Source organism: Orcinus orca, chromosome 12 (assembly GCF_937001465.1).
Source record: "Orcinus orca chromosome 12, mOrcOrc1.1, whole genome shotgun sequence".
In the NCBI taxonomy this organism is placed as follows: Eukaryota; Metazoa; Chordata; class Mammalia; order Artiodactyla; family Delphinidae; genus Orcinus; species Orcinus orca.
Genome location: NC_064570.1, coordinates 28488274 through 28508498, shown reverse-complemented (window position 1 = coordinate 28508498; position 20225 = coordinate 28488274). Strand labels below are relative to the sequence as shown.

The window sequence follows — 20225 nt, the reverse complement described above, 5'->3', positions numbered from 1 at the left end:
GGTCTCATCTTTAACCTCCGACTTCAGTTGTTATGCTGGGGCTTGATCAGTGTCAGGAAACTCATCCAGCCATGATGCCATTAGGATTAGCAGGCTCTTGCCTAAGTGAGCCTCTGGGAATGGCAGAGTGTCATTCCCCATAAAGTTTAGCTACGTATTCTATTTCTGCTCATTGCATAGTGTGTTCATTCATTTATTTAATTGTCTACTGACAGACACAGACCTGAGCTCTTATTCTGCATGAAGATGTACAGTAGCTGGGTCTCTTCTAGTCATCAAGCATCCTTCTGCCTAGTCCCACTGTCTCTGTTTTGTGACCCTCCTCAATGGTCATAAAATATTTGGGAGCCAAGCAGTTAAAAGTCATGGAATTATGCTCAGAACCAACTATTCAAAGAAAAAGTAAAACCTCAGGTTTTCTGCAAAGGGAGTTGTTTTGAAAATCTCATTTCATACCCTCTCCTACCATCCAAGCTTTAGGGAGAGGGCTAGCTACCTACAGGCCTTGCCTTAGCACTCTTACCCGAAACAGCACTGCCCAGACATGTATTTGAATCAGTGTAAACAGGGTTCTCCAATTATTGGGGAAAAACAGCCTTGTGGCAGTGCTGGGAAACCATCGGGTGGTAGACCAAGGGTGACTCATCAGGCAGGTCACAGCAAGGCAATACAAATTCTGAAATGTTTGTTTCTTTTTTGTTTCTTTTGAATGTTATTCCCAGCTCAGTAAACAGGACTGCAAAACAATGACTGCAAAACAATAACAATTTCAAAAGTGCCCAAGGTGGAAGTAAGAGAGTGATTATCATAAACACCCAAGTTTAGGGATTTCATGTACACTTGAAGAGGAGGATTCAGTATCAAACTTTATAACCCAGATATTGGTAACATCAGTTTGTTAGTATCATGTTTCACTGAAAGAAAGATGCACATGTCGACTGAAAAAAATTTTGCAGCATGAGAATGGTGAGTTAAGTTTTATTTGAGGCAAAATGAGGACTATAGCCTGGGAGATAGCATTTCAGATAGTTCTGAGAAATTGCTCCAAAGAGGTAGAGGGGAAGGTCAGTATATATGTGATTTTGGTGAAGGGGAGTGCATGCAATCAAGCACATATTTTTTGCAGAAGGTTAGTGTTAGTCATGAGGAGCAGACGTCACCATGAAGGATTTTAGTGCTTTTCTAGATACGAGGAGATGCAAGAATTGGCTCATAAAGTCTTCTTCTGAAAATATCTATCTGAAGACCTGTTCTGTCAGTTTTTCCCAGAGCACAGAGTGCCTCAGGGGGTGGTGAAGGTCAGCAGCTGCAGATGCTTATAATTTAATCCTTGTAGAGGTAGATGGCAAGTGCCGATGGCAGGTGCCGATTTGTAGGTGACATAGAATATCATCGGATGCTGTATGTGCTTGACGTGTTTTATAAATTGGCTTATGGTCTTTGCGGGAGGATCAGGCAGTCTGCCTCGAGAAGCTCTCTCTCTTACTCTCTCTTTCTCTCCTTTTCTTTATTTCTTCCTTATAAAGCACCAGGGAAAGGAACTCCATTTTGTTTTACCTTGGGGTCTGATTGAAGTGAACATATATAATTGTGCAAGGACTGAACAGTGACTTGAATAATCCTTTCTTCTCAAGGCATAAGACCTCATCTTCTGTGGTTTTGTTGGCAATCTTATGTTTTCTTTCTATCTGTTTGACAGTTAAGTTAGTATTTGGAACAATATTCCCAACAGAAAAGTTATTTGTTGTTTCTCAGGGGCTTGCATTAAAAAAAAAATGTTATTACAGTCTCTTATTTCAGCATTTCATTGTGGGGGACCCCTACCTACCCAGTGGCCTCCAAGGATTAGAAGGAAAGGTGTTTCCAGTGGTCCGGACCTTATCTAAGCATCATCTGAATTATGCAAGGACCTCACATTATGCATTCAGGTTGGCTCTTCATTGAGGAATAGCTCACATAAGGTTATTGGTATTTCCTGCCCCTGTTAGGCCAAAACGATCGTAATAACAGCTTTTCTGGCTGGATTCAGGTACCTTTGCTTCAAGCCCAGACCAGAATCAGGAAATGAAGAGGTATGTGTGAAAAGGAAAACTACTGGAGTGGAGGTTTGGGGGTGGGGAAAGGGGAATTTCTCAATGTTTTCACGGCATCAAAATGTTCAACATGGATAAGTCATTAAGAGAAAAAAAAAAAAAAAAAAGACCTACTCTTAGTGGAAATTACCACTGGTCAGATTCTCCACTGTAACTTCTGATTCTGACACTGTATACGTAGGCCCAGTAGATCTGAGAGGCTGCAAGGTTAGTCTGACTTGTTAAAGTATTTAGTTTCTTTGCAAGTATTTTGAGGGCCTATACAATTTGGCAAAAGCTCTTTAAGAAAAAGAATACAGATTAGAAATAAAAAATTAGGTACAAAAGTGAATATCTATTTATAATGAGAAAAGAAATACTAAAGATTACAAATTTAAAAAAACTGGCAAATGCCATATATATTACAAAAATCTATAAAAACAACACAATATTTTTATTAGCCTGACACAGCTCTATAATATTCCTTTTTTCACATTTCTTGGCTGCATGGTCTTCAATTGCTTCTTCAGAAAATAACAGTTTTGTACTATTTTCTATAAAGACTGGAGTAATCCACTTTTTATATATGAAAATTTGTTTCATACTCATACCCACTTATTTCCAGTGCTATACACTCTTTCTGTATAGGTTACGCTCTTTTTATAGAAGCTGGAGGATTTGGCACGCGCGGTGTATGTGTGTTTGTGTGTGTGTGTGTATAGGTGGTTGGAGAGGACACGCCTCAAAGCCAGTCCTACATCAGAGGGGCACTCATTTTACTATACACATGAGTGACTTTGGACCACACAAATGGATCCTATAAAACTTACACTATAGGGGCTTCCCTGGTGGTGCAGTGGTTGAGAGTCCGCCTGCCGATGCAGGGGACATGGGTTCGTGCCCCGGTCTGGGAAGATCCCATATGCCGCGGAGCGGCTGGGCCCGTGAGCCATGGCCGCTGAGCCTGCGCGTCCGGAGCCTGTGCTCCGCAACGGGAGAGGCCACAACAGTGAGAGGCCTGTGTACCGCAAAAAAACAAAAAAAACAAAATAAAACAACGTACACTATATATATATATATATATATATATATCCCAACTCAATTTTCCTTAGCTGGATTCTAAAGTGCTCAAAGCCATCCAACATGAAGAGAAATCTGATGGAGGGGAAAGAAACAGTGATTTTTATAATTGTGATTTAATCACCAAGTATGACTATATGTCTCATTCTTACAGATTTTACAGAAACTGATGACAGTGTAAACACATTGGCAGGCCTTTTTCCCTTTCAGCATCTTCGAAGGAGACCATACAAGAGGAGGGTCCTGATGTTTAACCTTCATTAACTTTACCGTGAATCACCTATGATGGATGTGAATATGAGCAAGTGACTTAACGCTCTGACCTCAGTTTCTATATCTGTCTATTTCACTGGATTCTTGTGAGGACCAAATAAGATAAGGGCATATGATAGCCTGAAAAGGATGGACTCATTTGGTTTTTAGGTTTCTCAGTACAAGCCCCAGTTTATTGTCAAGTGGAAGAGTGGTTTGAAAAGTTCAGTATATGGAGCAGTAATTCTGTTCTGGTGATGTATTGTAACTTTTGCCAAGTAATTTCCCATTCTCAGCAATCCAGAAGCACCAGAAAATAAAAAGTTTGGTGGAGCCAGTGAGGAGAGGACTCGAAGGTTTTGGAACTTGCTTCCAGTCTTGTGAGGTAGTATGTCTCTTGGTTAGAGCTGGTCCTAAAGGTGTATCTTGGGTGGAGATTTTTTATGGATGCAGGAAAGCTTCCAGAGTCTGAGGGGATTTCCAAAGAGGAGAGAGAATTTCATTCTAGCAGGACTGAAGGAATTCAGAATGGGGCCTTTATTGTTGGCAGATATGATGATGGTGAATATTGAAGGGAGACAGAGCCAATCCTTCTACTGAAGGATAATAAGCAAAAGACACATTTAAGGAATACAAGTCAACCACAAATGAGATTTCTTTTACCTAAGCCAACTTTGAACTGACTAGTGAACACACACACACACACACACACACACACACGGAGTTTTATTTTCCTCTTTGGTCCGACACATTGAGGTTGACCCAACCTCTTACCCTTCCATGCTTCTAAGCACTCTTACTTGGTGCTTTATATAAATCATTGTCTTTCATCAACAAAACACCTTGCACACCTTGTATCTTTGACCTCTTTTCAGGATATGCATCTTCTAGATCTAACTGAAACTTTACTTTCCCCTCAGGACATAGATTCTTGTGCGTCCCTCCCAAGTTGGGGTGGTTTCTCCCACATCTTGTATACCCCTGGGCCTGAAGATGGAGTAACTGCTTCTCGATCCTTACTGCCAATTCCAAATCATTTCTCTTTCTTAGTTTTCTTTGAGATTTCAGAACTTTGTCCCACATGTCCCCCCAACCGTTCCTTTGTGTGTCTACCTGACTGCAATGTGGCCTGCGTATCAGTAGGTGTTGTTTCTTCCCCTCGGTACCTAGAAGAGCGCCAGGTACCTAACAGGCTTTCAATCAATATTGGAAAGAAGGAACACAAAGAATAAAAGGAAGAGAGAAAAACACGTGTTGGGGGGGTACCTGTTCCCTCTTGCCTTCATTCAGATCTACAGCCTTCTTGGATCAGATGCATTAATTCCCCCAACCCAGATCATGCCTAGTCCCATTTTCATGGCTTTGTTTCTGTGTTCTGTGTTCTGCACAATCTAATACGTCAGACCCCACCCCTCAGCCTACCTTTGTAATTTTCTTTCTTTTTTTTTTTTTGCGGTACGTGGGCCTCTCACTGTTGTGGCCTCTCCCGTTGTGGAGCAAAGGCTCCGGACGCGCAGGCTCAGCGGCCATGGCTCACGGGCCCAGCTGCTCCGCGGCATATGGGATTTTCCCGGACCGGGGCACGAACTCTTGTCCCCTGCATCGGCAGGCGGACTCTCAACCACTGCACCACCAGGGAAGCCCTGTAATTTTCTCTTTTAAAGCAGCTCACATCCATGTCCTTGAGAGAACGTATACTGGCTGTTGGAGTCAAGCCAACTTCTTTCCTTTGCCTCATATTATACTTGCAGCTAAATACTTCTATACAGTACTTACCATAGATTTTGGCAATAATTGTACTTCAAGTGTGATAGGAGCCTTAGGTTTGTTTATTCAGTGAATCCAATTAATTAACTTTAAATTAACTAATTTCAATTAATTAAAGTTACCTTTAGGGCAGAGATCGTTCCTCATTCTTCTTTTAGATTCCTTACCAATGCCTAGCCCTGTGCTGGATACATGGCTTAATAACTATATATTAACCTATTGATAACAATCACATGGAAATCAAAAGCAAAATGTTCAACAAATTTTTAAAGGTAGAGCATGTGTGTGAATTCCCTGGCGGTCCAGCGGTTAAGACTCAGTGTTTTCACTGCCGGGGCCCGAGTTTGACGCCTGGTCGGGGAACTAAGATCCTGCAAGCTGTGCAGTTGTGGCAAGAAAAAAAAAGAATATGTGTATATATACATACACATAAATGGAATATACTTTTATATCCACTCAAGAAAGACATAAGTAAAGGTAAATAATTACTGGAATTATCTTTACTGTTATAGAAAAGTCAACAGAAGCTCAGTGAATTCTGACCCAGTTTACATCCATTTGGTGAGGAAGGGCTCCCTATAAGCGTGTGATGTAGTCTTGGCTCTGAGGACCAGAGGCTCTGACCGTCCCTAGGATGTGTCCTCACTGTGATGGTGGCCAGAACACCAGCACTGGCAGTGACCTGCTTCTCTGCTGGCTGGGCCACAGTCAAATATCTGGCCGTCTTAGGATGCCCCATGGAGTTAGAGCCACTTCCTGTTTCACCAACTGGATGACTTTAGTGAACTTCCAGTATTTGAGGGCTGGGGCATACAGGAATTAGAAGGAAGGAGGCTGTGCAGCAATTAGTTTTGGTGAAAGGAATAAGAACCCAAAGTATCGGGCCATCCTTGAGGGACTGTGATTCCTCTGAAAGAGTTGGCAGTGATGAAAATCCAGGAGGCCTTCTAGTTCTGAAGAATTGGACATTGCAGTTCTGGGAGAATTGGAATTGCTCCCTTTTACTTGATTTCTAGGCTAGGGGTAGGGAAAAAATGGAAATTAAATTCTACTATCCTCTGAAAATTTTGGTGAAGAATTATGTATTAAAAATATATCTACTCTCTTACTTTCTACTTTCCTAAGCATATGCCGTAAGAAGAACAGAATGCTGACATTGTTGAGTTGACAAGAAAGAATGCAGAATTTCTTACCCAGATCTACTCACCTATTACATACTTGTATTTTGTGGGACTTACTCTTTTATCCGCATGAAAAACATTGGACACTCACATGTTCCAATAAGACAGAAATAAGCCGAAATCAAATGCCAAAGTGGTAACAAAACAATGATCAGATATGGTCTCTAAAACTCACTTTAAAATATATTTTTAAACATTTTACCTGTTAAAGGAGATCTTCAGAATGCTGGTATATCAGTTGGAAGGAAATTTGTATCATTAGATTTTCTCTAATCAATTATTTTTCTCACCACTGCTTCTAGCCTTGTATACCGTATCTTCAAAGGCAATCGTCTCCGAGTTCCTGCTACCGTTAACAAAGTACTGCAAACGGGGTGGCTCAAGAGAAATATATCGTCTTACAGTTCCGGAGGTTAGAAGTTCAAGGTGTTGGCAGGGTTGGTTCCTTCTGAGAGCTGTGAGGACAATCTGTTCCATGCCTCTCTCCTAGCGTCAGGTAGTTTGCTGATGCCTCGCTTCCTTCACACAGCATTCTCCCTGTCTGCATGTCTGTCTATGTCCAAATTTTCCCTTTTTACAAGGACGCCATATTGGATTGGGGCTCACTTTAATGACCTTATCTTAACTGTTTACTGCCACCTTTTCTTTTTCTTTTTCTTTTTTGGCCGTACTGTGTGGCGTGCGGAATCTTAGTTCCCTGACCAGGGATCAAATCCTTGCCTTCTGCAGTGGAAGCATGGAGTCCTAACCACTGGACAACCAGGGAATTCTTCATCTTAACTGTTTATATCTACAAAGCCCCTATTTTCAAATAAAACATATTCTGAGATACTGGGGGTTAGGGTTTTAACACATCTTTTCGGGGGAGACACAGTTCAACCCTTAACAATCCGTATTTATACCCAACCAATAATCGTTTTGAAGGGCAAGCAATGCTCTCACAGCTGTTGTTCATGGTGTGTGTCTTCCTTGCTCTATGTCCAGGTATTTCAGTGAGGTTGGTGATGTTGGTTTTCTAAAGAGAGAAAGGTTGGGGTGTCTATAAATGTGGCCTCCAAGTTCAAATGACTGGTACAGGGGATAGTATTGTCGAAACAGAAGTTCAAGGGCATTTGGGATCAGTTGGCCAGTGCCTGTGAGAGTAAACATCCCTTTATGTATCGTATGAGTTCTATCCCATTCCATTAACAACATGGGTGAAAAGCAAGGGAAAGAGTGATATTAAGGGAGAAAGAATTCTAAGAAATCTTAGCTTGATACGCAAGTGTTATAACCTTGATATCTTTTCAAAACTTTTATGGTCGGGTGATTGTTGATCACAGCTATGTGTGGAAAATCTACCAGTAATAACATGCACAGCGTACAAAGGACTCCTTTCTGCTTCTCTGGATTCTTCCCTTGATTAGTTGCTCATCACTTATCCCTGCCTAAGGCATAGTGGATGATAGCACCCATCCAAATGACTTAACTAATAACAAGCATCATGCTGGGCATGGTGAGATAACTCAGAGATGACGTGAATATCAATCAAGAAGACTGTTCCTAAGGTAGACGCTGGATAAATCAGCACTGAAATCTAGGTGCTGAGTATACTGTGGGTTCACTGAAAATTTTCCATTTTGCTGGATGTTGGAAAACTTCTATAATAAAATGTTAAGGAAAAAAAATCAGATAAAGCAACCGCCATGGATAACTTATTATTATTTTTTTTTTGGATAACTTATTTAGAATGAAAGAGCAAGGTCAGTTAACATCCATTTGTTGTAAATATAGAGAACATTTAGGCGTACAGAGATTGGGCCAGTTTTAATTCTCTTGGTGATGGCTGGGTTAACAAAGCGTCATAATTTCTGGTTTAGATATCTTCTCATGTTAAATGATTGGGATGTGGTAAGCAGTCTTCTTACCTTGTTTTACTTTGTTTTATGTAATTATTAGCTGCTAGATCCTACCAGCCTATCACTATTTCTAATTCTCCATTTATTTGTGCCCTTGGTGTGATTATGAATTTGATAGCCAGGTACAGTAAGATGTACGTAAAGTAGGGCCTTCCTATATTGTGAGCTATCTTTCCTTCAGTTCTAAAGCAGGGTCATTAAGCACACAGTTTCTAGAGTCAGATTTCCTTGTGTATTAGGATCTCAGCTCAGTGGGACTTTGGGCAAATTACTTAAACTTTTTGTGCCTTATCTTAAAGTACAGACAGAATTAGTTCCTGCATCATAAGACTGTTGGTTTCCATAGTAAGGGCTCAATAAATTTAGCTATATCTCTAGAGAAGGCTTATTTTATCTACCAACCTTCTCTGTCTCTGTCTCTGTCTTTCTCTGTTTCTGTCTCTACTCTCTCTCTATTTCTTTATCTTTCCAAACCTATTTCCCCCAGGTCAGGGATCTGCTGAGAAAAGAGGTCTTCCTCCTATCCTACCAGTGACCTTGGGTGGCTTTCACCGACCCCATTCTATTCCCTCTTCATTATGAAAAGCAGCCTTCTTTGTTTATGGAACACCCTTGGCATCCCATTTGTGTCTGTTCATGTCACAGATAACTGTTTCCTTTATGAACCTTTTTTTCACCAGCACTATTTTTTCTTCACCTCTCTGACGTTTTCTACAATTGGGTCCTAAACTTCATCTGCAGTCTGCTGGTCTCTATCAAGTTTCTTCAGATGTCAGGTGAAACATTTAGTCAAATCTCTTAGTTGACAAGCAATCAATCCACAAATATTTATATTAGTGTCCTTATGTTCAAGCCACCAAAAACTGCACTGCTCTTTTCTTCATAAAACCAACATTTAAAGTAAATCATGATAATAACAACAGTAAAAATAATAATCTCCAGTAAGTTAAACTGGTTTATGTGTAGACACGTTTTTAAAATGCAAATTATAAAATGTCTAACCAATACGCTTGTGACCCATATGTAGAGCCAGGGTTTTTGTTGTTTTTGTTTTTGCGGTATGCGGGCCTCTCACTGTTGTGGTCTCTCCCGTTGCGGAGCACAGGCTCCGGACGCGCAGGCTCAGCGGCCATGGCTCACGGGCCCAGCTGCTCCGTGGCACGTGGGATCTTCCAGACCGGGACACGAACCCGTGTCCCCTGCTTCGGCAGGTGGACTCTCAACCACTGCGCCACCAGGGAAGCCCAGACCCATATGTAAGTTAATGAAACAGTTAGAGATCCAAATGGTAACAGCACAAGATATTACTACACCTCCCTATCATACAACCCAGGAGGTTGACGTAGAATCCTTGTTTGGGGGAAGGCAAGGAGTTGGAACATAGAGAAAGGAATTTACAGTGGTGATGAAAGGGCCTCATGGGTATTCCTCAGTTAAAGGTAACGGTTTTCTTACTATTTTCTTTAGAGGCTTACGCTGGGCTGTAATGCCTCAGAAACACATTCACATTGTTAACATGAATAATAAGGCCCTGATTAAGAGAATCCTATTCATTTTCAGGAGACCATTGTCAGAGGTAACTGATACTGTGGTCATTGTCCTGTGTTCAAAACATACAAACAGGGAGTTCCCTGGTGGTACAGTGGTTAAGAATCCGCCTGCCAATGCAGAGGACACAGGTTCGATCCCTGGTCCGGGAAGATCCCACAAGCTGCAGAGCAACTAAACCCGTGCTCCACAACTGTTGAGCCTGTGCTCTAGAGCCCACAAGCCACAACTACTGAGCCCAGCGCCACAACTACTGAAGTCTGCACACCTATAGCCTGTGCTCTGCAACAAGAGGAGCCAGCACAATGAGAAGCCCGTGCACCACAACGAAGAGTAGCCCCCGCTCGCCACAACTAGAGAAAGCCTGCATGCAGCCACGAAGACCCAACACAGCCAAAAACGTAAATAAATAAAGATAAAATATGTTAAATAAAAATTTATTAAAAACACACACACGCACAGACACAAACAGGGTCCCTGTACTCATCTCCCGCATTTGGGGTCTGAGGACTGTCTACTACCTTAGAGGCATCTGGAGTGTGGCTTTCAAAGGCAAATTCAAATCCAACAGATGATTATAATGTGTCTTAGAGTCTGAGAACCACCGTCTTCTGGACCTTGCACAGGAATAGGGCCCATTTCCCATCTGGCAGGACTACGTAGTAAAGTTTGAGTTACTCAGGAAAATGTCCTAATATGAGATGTTATACGCACATCACTAACTTTAGTTAACTTTCAGATATCCCATCATTTCTCAAAATCGGTTTTATAGTTGTGGCAATAAGATTAACTTTAAAAAACAGTTCCCCGGAAATAAAAAATAATAGTAACTGTTCAGCTCCATGCTATGGGTGTGATTCAATCCTTTCCTGGAAGCTAATGAAGCTCTCAGCAAGGACCATAACCAAGCTGGACACAGGGGAGCTTCCAGAAGTGGAGTCATCCCAGGTGAAGGGACGGCCCTGGTCATGTCAATAAAGTGTTCTAATTCCTGCTGGTTATTGGACACTGCAGACAATGGAAGGAGGATGCTGGATAAAGGAATAATCTTCTTGGTGTAAAAGTCCTCACTAAGCTCTTCAGAGAATTTACTCCTGCAGGGCTAAGGAAAGGCCCATTTCTTCCCTGGGAACTCGTGAAGAAATTTCACGAAATGCGGGCCCAGAAAGCCCCACCCCTCCTGTGTGTGATGAGGGAGCAGGGCAGCTCTGCTACTGGTACCACCTTGAGTCAATAGTGCCCCCCCCCTTTCCTGCCAGGCTTCCCTGTCTTTCAGTCCAAGCTATCTTCAGAAAAGCGACCTTAAGAAGTCCCTTTGCTCTACGGTACTACATCACATGGTCTGCACAAATAAAATGCTTAGCTCTCTTTTTGTCCCCAAAATGGCCATTTGGGAACTTGGACATTTAGGAATTTACTTGAAGTGCCTAGGATAGAGGTCAGTTTAGTTAATTAGGAGATTAGTTCTCTTAATTCTGTTAGTCTGTTAACAATAACTTAAATTGTTATTTTTTCTGTTTTCTGCACATAACACCTCTTCAGTCTGCATTTTGTGCTACAGCTTGAACTGTATCAAGTTCAACTCTCACTGCTTATTAGAGTCATTTAGGGAGTTTTGAGGAATTACAACACCCAGGCCACATCATGGGAGAGAGTTTGATTCTATGTAAGGTAGGGCCTGAGCATCGTATTTTTCAAAGCTTCCAGGTGCTTCATAAAATCTCTAACCTCAAATCTTGAGAGAATTTAATCTCTATAAATTTTATCTCTATAAAGCCCAATACACGTAACAACTGTGATGTTTTTGCGGTTAGCTTACATTTGACTGATTTGGGACTTTAGTCTAGAGCAAATCTATGTCCACAGAGCCAGTTGAAGCTGTGAAACCTCCATCTTGCCACATATGTTTATGTCCATTCACAAGCAAGGTTAATAACTTTCGTGAGAGCTAGTGTCTGGCCCTGTGTTGAACGGGAGACACTTGCATTTATCAGCTGCAATCACTTAACCGCTGCACCTTTACCATGAAAGCTGAGGGGGCAGGAGTGGGAGAGCAGGAACCCAAAGTCATCATTTCTGACATCCATTTAAAGCCAAAGTCATAGAGGAAAGTAATTGGATTGAATGGAAATAGAGTTTTAGAATGAAAGTACATGATTTGATTTACCTAATTCAGTTAAACTTATACTTTAGATCATCTCATTTAAATTGCCTGTGTTTCCATTTATACTTTGAATCCCTGGCGTTTACTCAGAAGGCAAAGTTTTCCTAACGTAAAGTAATGAAGGTCTGTTCACCTCTCCTTCAAGGTCGTCACAGTCAGCCAGGGCCAACTGACACAGGTCCTTCCAAAGACAATCTCTTTCACTGCTGTGTTGTCTGAGTCATAGAATGTAAGCTCCTGAAGGGACTTGAAAATTTCTAGCGCTGCCCTGGTCTCTCTCTAGCTTCACATTCTCAGCCTCTGGGAGTTTTGGTAGCTATGGGAGCCAGCATTACCTGTGCAGCAGGATACAGCTTCTCAAGAGCACGCATCACTGCCGAGGGCAAAAGCCATGGGGACTTTGACAACACATCAGATGGGAACTAAATGTTCATTTCCAGAATGAAAACCAGTCTTGCAGTCCAACAAGATACTTTATCCCAAACACAAAAACCAGACAAATGGAACCAACTAGTTAGAGCTCGTGATTAGCTAGGTTGATGACATGGTGAATTCCTCCTGACCTGCACCGGAACATCCCTTGGCCTTAGTGTTTCCCTTGAAAGAAGGAAGCATGTCAGAGCAGCCTGAGCTGGTGAGCTAATGCCTCATCGGGAAGGGAGAGTCCCCATTGTGGCTGGTGGAGGCCCCAGGAGAGGATGAAGTAGGCAGCAGTCCTCCTCATAATTTCTCACTCATTTGCTCTCAGTAAAGCAGGAATGACTGAAGTCACCAAACAATGCATTTCACGATAAGATAGATAATAACGACACAATCCTACTGCAGGAGGGAATCAGGCTTTCTTGCTTCTCAGCACGCTCACTCCCAGGGGAAGTCTGAAACTACTGTCTTCAAGCCCTCTGTTTCCCTCATTCCTCGTATTCCTTTGAGATTGTCAGAAAATCTGTGCTGTGTAGTTAATAATAAATAGATATATTGTTACCTTTCACTAAGAGCAATATTATTTGGGGACATATTTTTGTATCAATTTAAACACACACATGTCACCATTTATACTTCGTAGTAATGGTCTGCTTTCTCCACTTTTGTTATTCTTCTCCAATAAATTGTGTCCCTATAATGAAGCATTAAATTATGATTATTTATTCACTCAGCATAACAGGCAAGGCAGCAATATAGAGAGCAATCAACTCAATAGGTGTTTATTGGGTAATGGCTTCATTTAAAGCACCGAGCCCAGTTACTGGGGTGAGTACGAAAATGTTCAAGACGTAAATCCTCTCCCGAGGGCTTCTATTTTAGTAAAGGAGATTAAGCCACAGATACAAATAAGTCAAAGTAGCAAGAGGCAAATGTGAAATACGAAGTGTTGTGAGCTTTCTGAGGACAGTCAGTTAATGTCTGACTTGGGTCCAGAGTGAAGGGGTGGGTCAGGGAGTGTCCTCTGGAGGGGATGCTTTTGGCGCTGGGTTCTGAAGGAGGTGAGGAAGATTTGGACAAGTCCTGGGGAGTGGGTAGAGATGGGGTGCCCCAGGTAGTAGGAATAGCGGGGGCTAGGCACAGCCCAGGAAAATACTGGGCATTTTCCGGAGCCATAGATTAGCTGTTCAGTTGTGACAGAGAGCACACGTCTGAAGGTGGTGAGAAGTAAGTTCTGCTAGAGTGAGATCCTGAGAGCACTTTGGTGTCAAGCTAAGGAGTTTGAACTTTACCAGTTTAGCTGCCCAGGTTCAGAGAGAAATGGATCTAAGTCTTTCCAGAGCATGGAATACCCTGGCAGCCTTGGCCCTCCCCAGCTTGCACCTGGTGTGTCTGTGGTGAGCTCCGAACACCTGGCTGTCCTGAGTCACATCTGCACAGACATCCACATGACCATCTGGGTCTGCAACTCTGCCCTCAACCTCAGTCCACTGGAATGTGACCCTAGCATCTGTCTACATCTTCCTGGAGGGGAGGGGGACATGCTCTTGTCACACTCTCCTGTGTCCAAATCAGCTGCTGGCTAGGACTCTAGAGCAGGAGGTAGGTGGGGCATTCAAAGCTAGTGTTTCTGGTTCTTTCCACTGCACCACAGCTGCCTCCCATGATTTACTTTCCTAATGTCATATAAATGTGTAAGCCTCTAAGAGCAGGAAGGGGAACGTTCATCTTGCTATAGTGCTTCTCCAAATTTGCTTTTTGCTTTAGAGACATTTAAATAGCCATATCAGAAGAACTATCAGTTGAAAGACACTTTCAAGGCAATCATTCATGAATACTTGTTTGAATAAATGAATACACTGAATGCTTCCTATATTATAGACACTGTGCTAAACTAAAGAATTAATAATAGCTTTTAGTATCAGTGAAGCAAAAACATGCTTAACATCAAAACGTAGTCCCCAGCCTCTTGCCTAGCAAGATGGCCCACACTCTATGGAGTGTGTATCTCCCTGAATAAATCTTCTTTCACTTTATCATGTCTTGCTCTTGAATTCTTGCCTGCATGAAGCCAAGAACCCACACTTGGCGGCCATCCCAGGGACTCAGACATGACTTGGGATGTGACCATCCTCTCGCACCCCACTCTCTTTCCTGCAACATCTTTCCTGGCACCCAATGCGGGGCCTCAAAGGCCATAATCTCTATCCGCCTATTGGGCTATGGCTCCCCTGTGAAGGGTGCCTGGGACTTACCCTGAGCCATGGACATTCAAATAGCCCTTAAGTGGCAGCTGACGTCGCCTGCAGGACCTGGCAGAGACCAGTTCTCTGGCCGTGAAGAAGCGCACTGAGGCCAAGGCTTTCCCCCTCAGTCTTTCTCATTCTCCTATTGCTCTGTCTCTTTGGACTTGAAAAGATCCACCCAGACAACCACCAAACATCCAAATTAAGACTGCGCGGCAAGTAATTGACAACTTGGTTGAGTCTAAAGAACTCCTGCCAGGGGGCTTATCTGGTGGCGCAGTGGTTGAGAATCTGCCTGCCAATGCAGGGGACACGGGTTTGAGCCCTGGTCTGGGAAGGTCCCACATGCCGCGGAGCAACTAGGCCCGTGAGCCCCAACTACTGAGCCTGCACGTCTGGAGCCTGTGCTCCTCAACAGGAGAAGCCGCGATAGTGAGAGGCCCGCGCACCGCGATGAAGAGTAGCCCCTGCTTGCCGCAACTAGAGAAAGCTCTCACAGAGAAACGAAGACTCAGCTCAGCCAAAAATAAAATAAATTTTAAAAACCCAAAAAAACCCAAAAACGTAGTGCCCTTATATTATCGTTTATGGTTGCAAATTAAATGAAATATGTTTAGAAGTCTTAACACATGGCACAAAGTAGTGTCTAGTTATTATTACCATTTTAACTCTATACACTGTCAACTGTCTGACTCAAAAAGGTGATAGTGAGAGATGATGTATTTTGCCTCTCAGTTTTAGGTTTTAATGCTTTTAACCATCAAACTATCGACACACATTTCTTGAAAAGCTCAGAGATTTGGTTTCTTCAAAGTTACGACAACCATTGCAATGTGCCCTAATATAGGTACTCTGGTTGCTAAGGACGGTATAAATCAGGCTAAAAAATGAGCTGATGACAACTGTCATTTTATTTTCCTTTAGTTTGGTCACTTGGAGGGAAAAAGCAGCTTAAGAGATGTTTGGGCTTGTGTCTGAGACATTGGAGCAACATTCTGAAAATGAATCAGTCGGCATGGTGATACCAACACTGTATGGCGAACTTCTGGACTGATCTGCCATCCAGCAGCTGTACTGCACTGTTATTCATGGGAACATGGGTGCAAATCCTTGTGTTAAAGAAACTTCCATGTCTTCTGTTCCCTATTCAGAGCACTGGAAATATCCCTCCTTCCCAGAGATTGTAACATACAGCCTTTCCCTTGATCATGAGCAGAAATAAACGGTCTCAGCATAAAAGTTGATTTCCACCACCACAAGATTTTGTGTCAGTCATCCAAGGACAAAATAGCTATACAATAAAATCTTTTTTTTTTAATAAGGAAGTACTTTTTAAAAAATATTTATTTATTTATTTTGGCTGCGTTGGGTCTTCATTGCTGTGTGCAGGCTTTCTCTAGTTGTGGCGAGTGGGGGCTACTCTTTGTTGTGGTGCGCAGGCTTCCCATTGCAGTGGCTTCTCTTGTGGCGGAGCATGGACTCTAGGCGCGCAGGCTTCGGTAGTTGTAGCACACAGGCTTAGTTGCTCGGCGGCATGTGGGATCTTCCCAGAACAGGGAACCCGTGTCCCCTGCATTGGCCACTGCACCACCAGGGAAGCCCTATACAATAAAATCTTAATACAAGCCTAGAGAGTTTTGAATCTATACTTAGAGACATCATAAAAACGAAAGACTACCATGTCAAAGAAGGTAATTTTCACTGAGGAAATGACGTTTAATCTCAGTGTTTTGTTCGTAGCCTTAATGTCATTTGAACATGTTTTACACAAAGTTGTAAGGGGATAAAAAGAGGCAAGAAATTAATTTTAAGCCTAAGTATACCAGTGAATAAATAAATTGAAAAAAAATGAGTTAATTTTAACATCAGAAGGCTCACCCAATTTGTCTTATACAATAGCAACAAAAACACAAATACATCATGTCAGGCTGAGTATGAAGTTGCAAGAGCTTGTCATTTCCATTTTTTAAAAGAGGAAGCAGGGCTTCTCTGGTGGTGCAGTGGTTGGGAGTCCACCTGCCAATGCAGGGGACACAGGTTCGTGCCCCGGTCCGGGAAGATGCCACATGCCACGGAGCGGCTGGGCCCTTGAGCCATGGCCGCTGGGCTTGCGCGTCCGGAGCCTGTGCTCCACAACAGGAGAGGCCGCAACAGTGAGAGGCCCGCGTACCGCAAAAATTAAAAAAAGAAGAGAAAGCAAATGTGTCTGCCTTACTCAACTTTTTTCCCAACTTCAAGTTTTCAGCTTTAAATAAACATGATGGAGACTTGCTGACTCACAGCACTTGCCTTTTTCTTGTCTCTTCAAGAACCAAGAACGGCGTCACCAAGAGAATGGACACACGACCTATGCAAATTATTTACACACCAAGTCAAATAATCGTACACATTTATATCTGTTAATTGACAAAGTCTGCATGAGATCATCTCGAAAGAAGAATTGCTTTTAGAATCCTAAACCAAATGATCAATCCAGCAACAGTATTTAGATTTGCAAGTGAAGTCTCACCCCTGGCAGGTTAGCTACATGCACTCATGCTCTCATAATACTTCAGATTTATATTAGCATTGCTGGTACCACCGTACTTAATGTTCATTGGCTTAAGGATCTCTCTCCTCAGTCATGTGAATTTCTTGAGGCTTGACTGTCTTACCCATCTCGGTTTCAGTAAGTGAACCAAAGGCCATATTAGCCAGCAAATAGAAGATTCCACTCCAGGGCACAGACACCTGTGATTTCTTTGTCAGACTGGGAACTAAGAAGGAAGCATCCAACCTGGTCATCTATAGTGAGGAATACAGGCATCAGACTGCGTGAAGACAAGCACAGTTATTTACATGATGTGGATGCAAAGCTAAGGGGGAGACAGGGAACCACCACAGCAGCTTCCTAACTGCTGCTTCCAGTCCTTTCCTATGTTGTTGTCCCGTGAGCTTTTTACCACATTTTTTTCCTTTTTTTTTGGCTGAGTAGCTCGGCTTGCAGGATCTTAGTTCCCCTACCCGGGCCCTAGGCAGTGAAAGCACAGAGTCCTCACCACTGGTCCACCAGGGAATTCCCCACAGTGAGCTTTTAAAGCTATGTCTCATTAATTCACTTCTCTGCTTAAAACCCTTCAGTGCATCCAAGGATACTTGGGATGCCCTCTCCTGCCGATGAGGCCTTGAGTGATACGGCTCTTCTCCTGTCACCTGCCGGTTGGACCAACTCTCTCCTTCATCCATCAGGGTTGCTGTCTTCTGGCTCATCAAAACAGACGGCTCCTCCTGCCTCAGGGCCATTGCTCCTGTCTTCCTCCTGCCTGAATCAGAGAGCCGAAGCAGCGTGCCAGACCTCTGGTGGCGCAGTGGTTAAGAATCCACCTGCCAATGCCGGGGACACGGGTTCCAGCCCTGGTCCAGGAAGATCCCACATGCCTCTGAGCAACTAAGCCCATGCACCACAACTACTGAGCCTGCGCTCTAGAGCCCGCGAGCCACAACTACTGAAGCCCGCAAGCCACAACTACTGAAGCCCGTGAGCCACAACTACTGAAGCCTGCGCCAGAGCCCATGCTCTGCAACAAGAGAAGCCACGGCAATGAGAAGTCCACAAACCACAACGAAGAGTATCCCCCGCTCTCTGCAACTAGAGAAAAGCCCCTGCGTAGCAATGAAGACCCAATGTATCCAAAAATAAATAAAGAAAATAAATAAATTTATTGAAAAGGAAAAGAATAAAACTGTGATTTAAAAAAAAAAAACAAGAGTTGCACCGGGCAGTGCAGCACACTTAGCATCCTGGCCAGTGGCTTCCCTGGTCCAGGCAGCTAGCGGCCCCCTGCTTCCCAACTGCCAGCCAAGTGCCTTGGTGACTGAGAAGATTGAAGAGGCCTTCTTTGGAGGCAGACCTCTTTTGTTTGGCCAGCCCAGAGATTTTTTTTTTTTTTTTTTTCAGCCCAGAGATTTTTAAAGCTTGAATTTGAATGCCTTAAGGCCAGTAGACATGCTCCAGTCTGCCTAAGGCCCTCGTATTTCTTTCAGTCAGACGCACACATTGGTGTTACCTGTCTGCCACCCAGAAGGAATTTGAACTCGCAATCCCTGGACGAATTAATTCCTAGTAATCGACCAGTGATCTGTATGAACGTCACTTCCTCAAGGAAATCTTCACAGCACCACACTTTCAAAGTATCCTGTACTTTCTCTTCATAGCACTCAACACAATCGTAATTAAATAATTGATTGTGTAATTAAGTGTTAAAAGCCTATCTTCCTGGCAAGAACTCTTCACACACTATCCTCAGTGTTTTAGGTAGAGAAGGCACTCATGTATTGAATGGAGGAATGGATGATAAAGCTAGACTATTCAAAAACTTAATAATATAAATAATTCTCTAAAAGTTTAAAACAAGAATGATTGGCAAACATCTTTCTGGGATTTACTGAAACTTAATCCTTTCAGTAGACACTGCTATCCCCTAACCCGAGATGGTAATATGGTGTGAAGTTTGTAAGGACAGTGGTTTCGTACCAATGTACTGTGTTCGAAAGAACAGAAGAAATGGGGAAGCAGGGAGGGATCCAGGCTCCCTACACTTAATTAAGCTAGAGCATCTCTACTCTTACCTTTATTCATCTTCTACCTTTTATGTAAATATAAAGGACTTCTGCACATGATTTGTCTGAACAAAGCTTTCATCATGGTGGGGACAATGTTTGCCTTATAGATTGTAATACCAATAGCCCCCAGAATGGTTCCTGGCACTGAGTGTGTGATCGATAAGTACTTGCTGAAGGATATCTTCTTTATGGTAACCTATTTCTGGGTGAAGATATATTTTCAAAGCTAGGATCGGATTCCCATTGTGTTTCAGAATCAGGAAGTGGCAAATCTGTTCCATTGCACGTTATGATGTACTCATTACCTACCCCACAGGCTGAGTGTTGCTTCCATCCTTTCAATCCAGTTGCAAAACCAAATCAAATAACCACCCCTTCCGCAAATGATAGTAATACTGGCCCTTCAAAGGCATTTCCAAAACTTTCTTTGTCCATGGTCCTTCCCTATGCTACCTTATCCTCCCTGCCTATAGTCACATCCAAAACGCAATGAATTAATTATCTTCATAAATATTTGTCTTGATTTTTAAATGGATAAGAATGTGCCCAAAGGATGCTTTACCGAAGTGCTTGTTGAGAAAATTTGATTTATTATTATTATCATTATTCAGCCTTATCATGTCTGAAGCAAACTAAAATAAAATGGATAATTTTCTAAAGTATAAGTTCTTTTCTTTTTATTTTTTAGGTATTTTCTTAATGTGGTAATTAGCAGTAAAAATTGGGATATAAGAAATTATATGGGGCTTCCCTAGTGGCGCAGTGGTTGAGAATCCGCCTGGCAATGCGGGGGACCTGGGTTTGAGCCCTGGTCTGGGAAGATCCCACATGCCGCGGCTCAACTAAGCCTGTGTGCCACAACTGCTGAGCCTGTGCTCTAGAACCTGCGAGCCACAACCACTGAAGCCCATGTGCCTAGAGCCCGTGCTCTGCAACACGAGAAGCCACCACAATGAGAAGCCTGCGCACCACAACGAAGAGTAGCCCCTGCTCAC

The 20225-nt window shown here is 42.8% G+C and overlaps 1 long non-coding RNA gene across 2 annotated transcripts; it reads left to right on the top strand.

The window, feature by feature from the left end:
- Window positions 1–835: 835 nt before the first annotated feature.
- On the top strand, window positions 836–19135 carry LOC117196816 (uncharacterized). Of its 2 annotated transcripts, none has more exons than XR_007470394.1 (3): window positions 836–966; window positions 6655–6848; window positions 9811–14401. It is a non-coding gene; the product is annotated as an uncharacterized LOC117196816 (long non-coding RNA). The 2 variants fall into 2 exon arrangements; XR_004477204.2 differs by lacking the exon at window positions 9811–14401 and adding an exon at window positions 17749–19135 and having other exon boundaries at window positions 837–966.
- Window positions 19136–20225: the final 1090 nt, after the last annotated feature.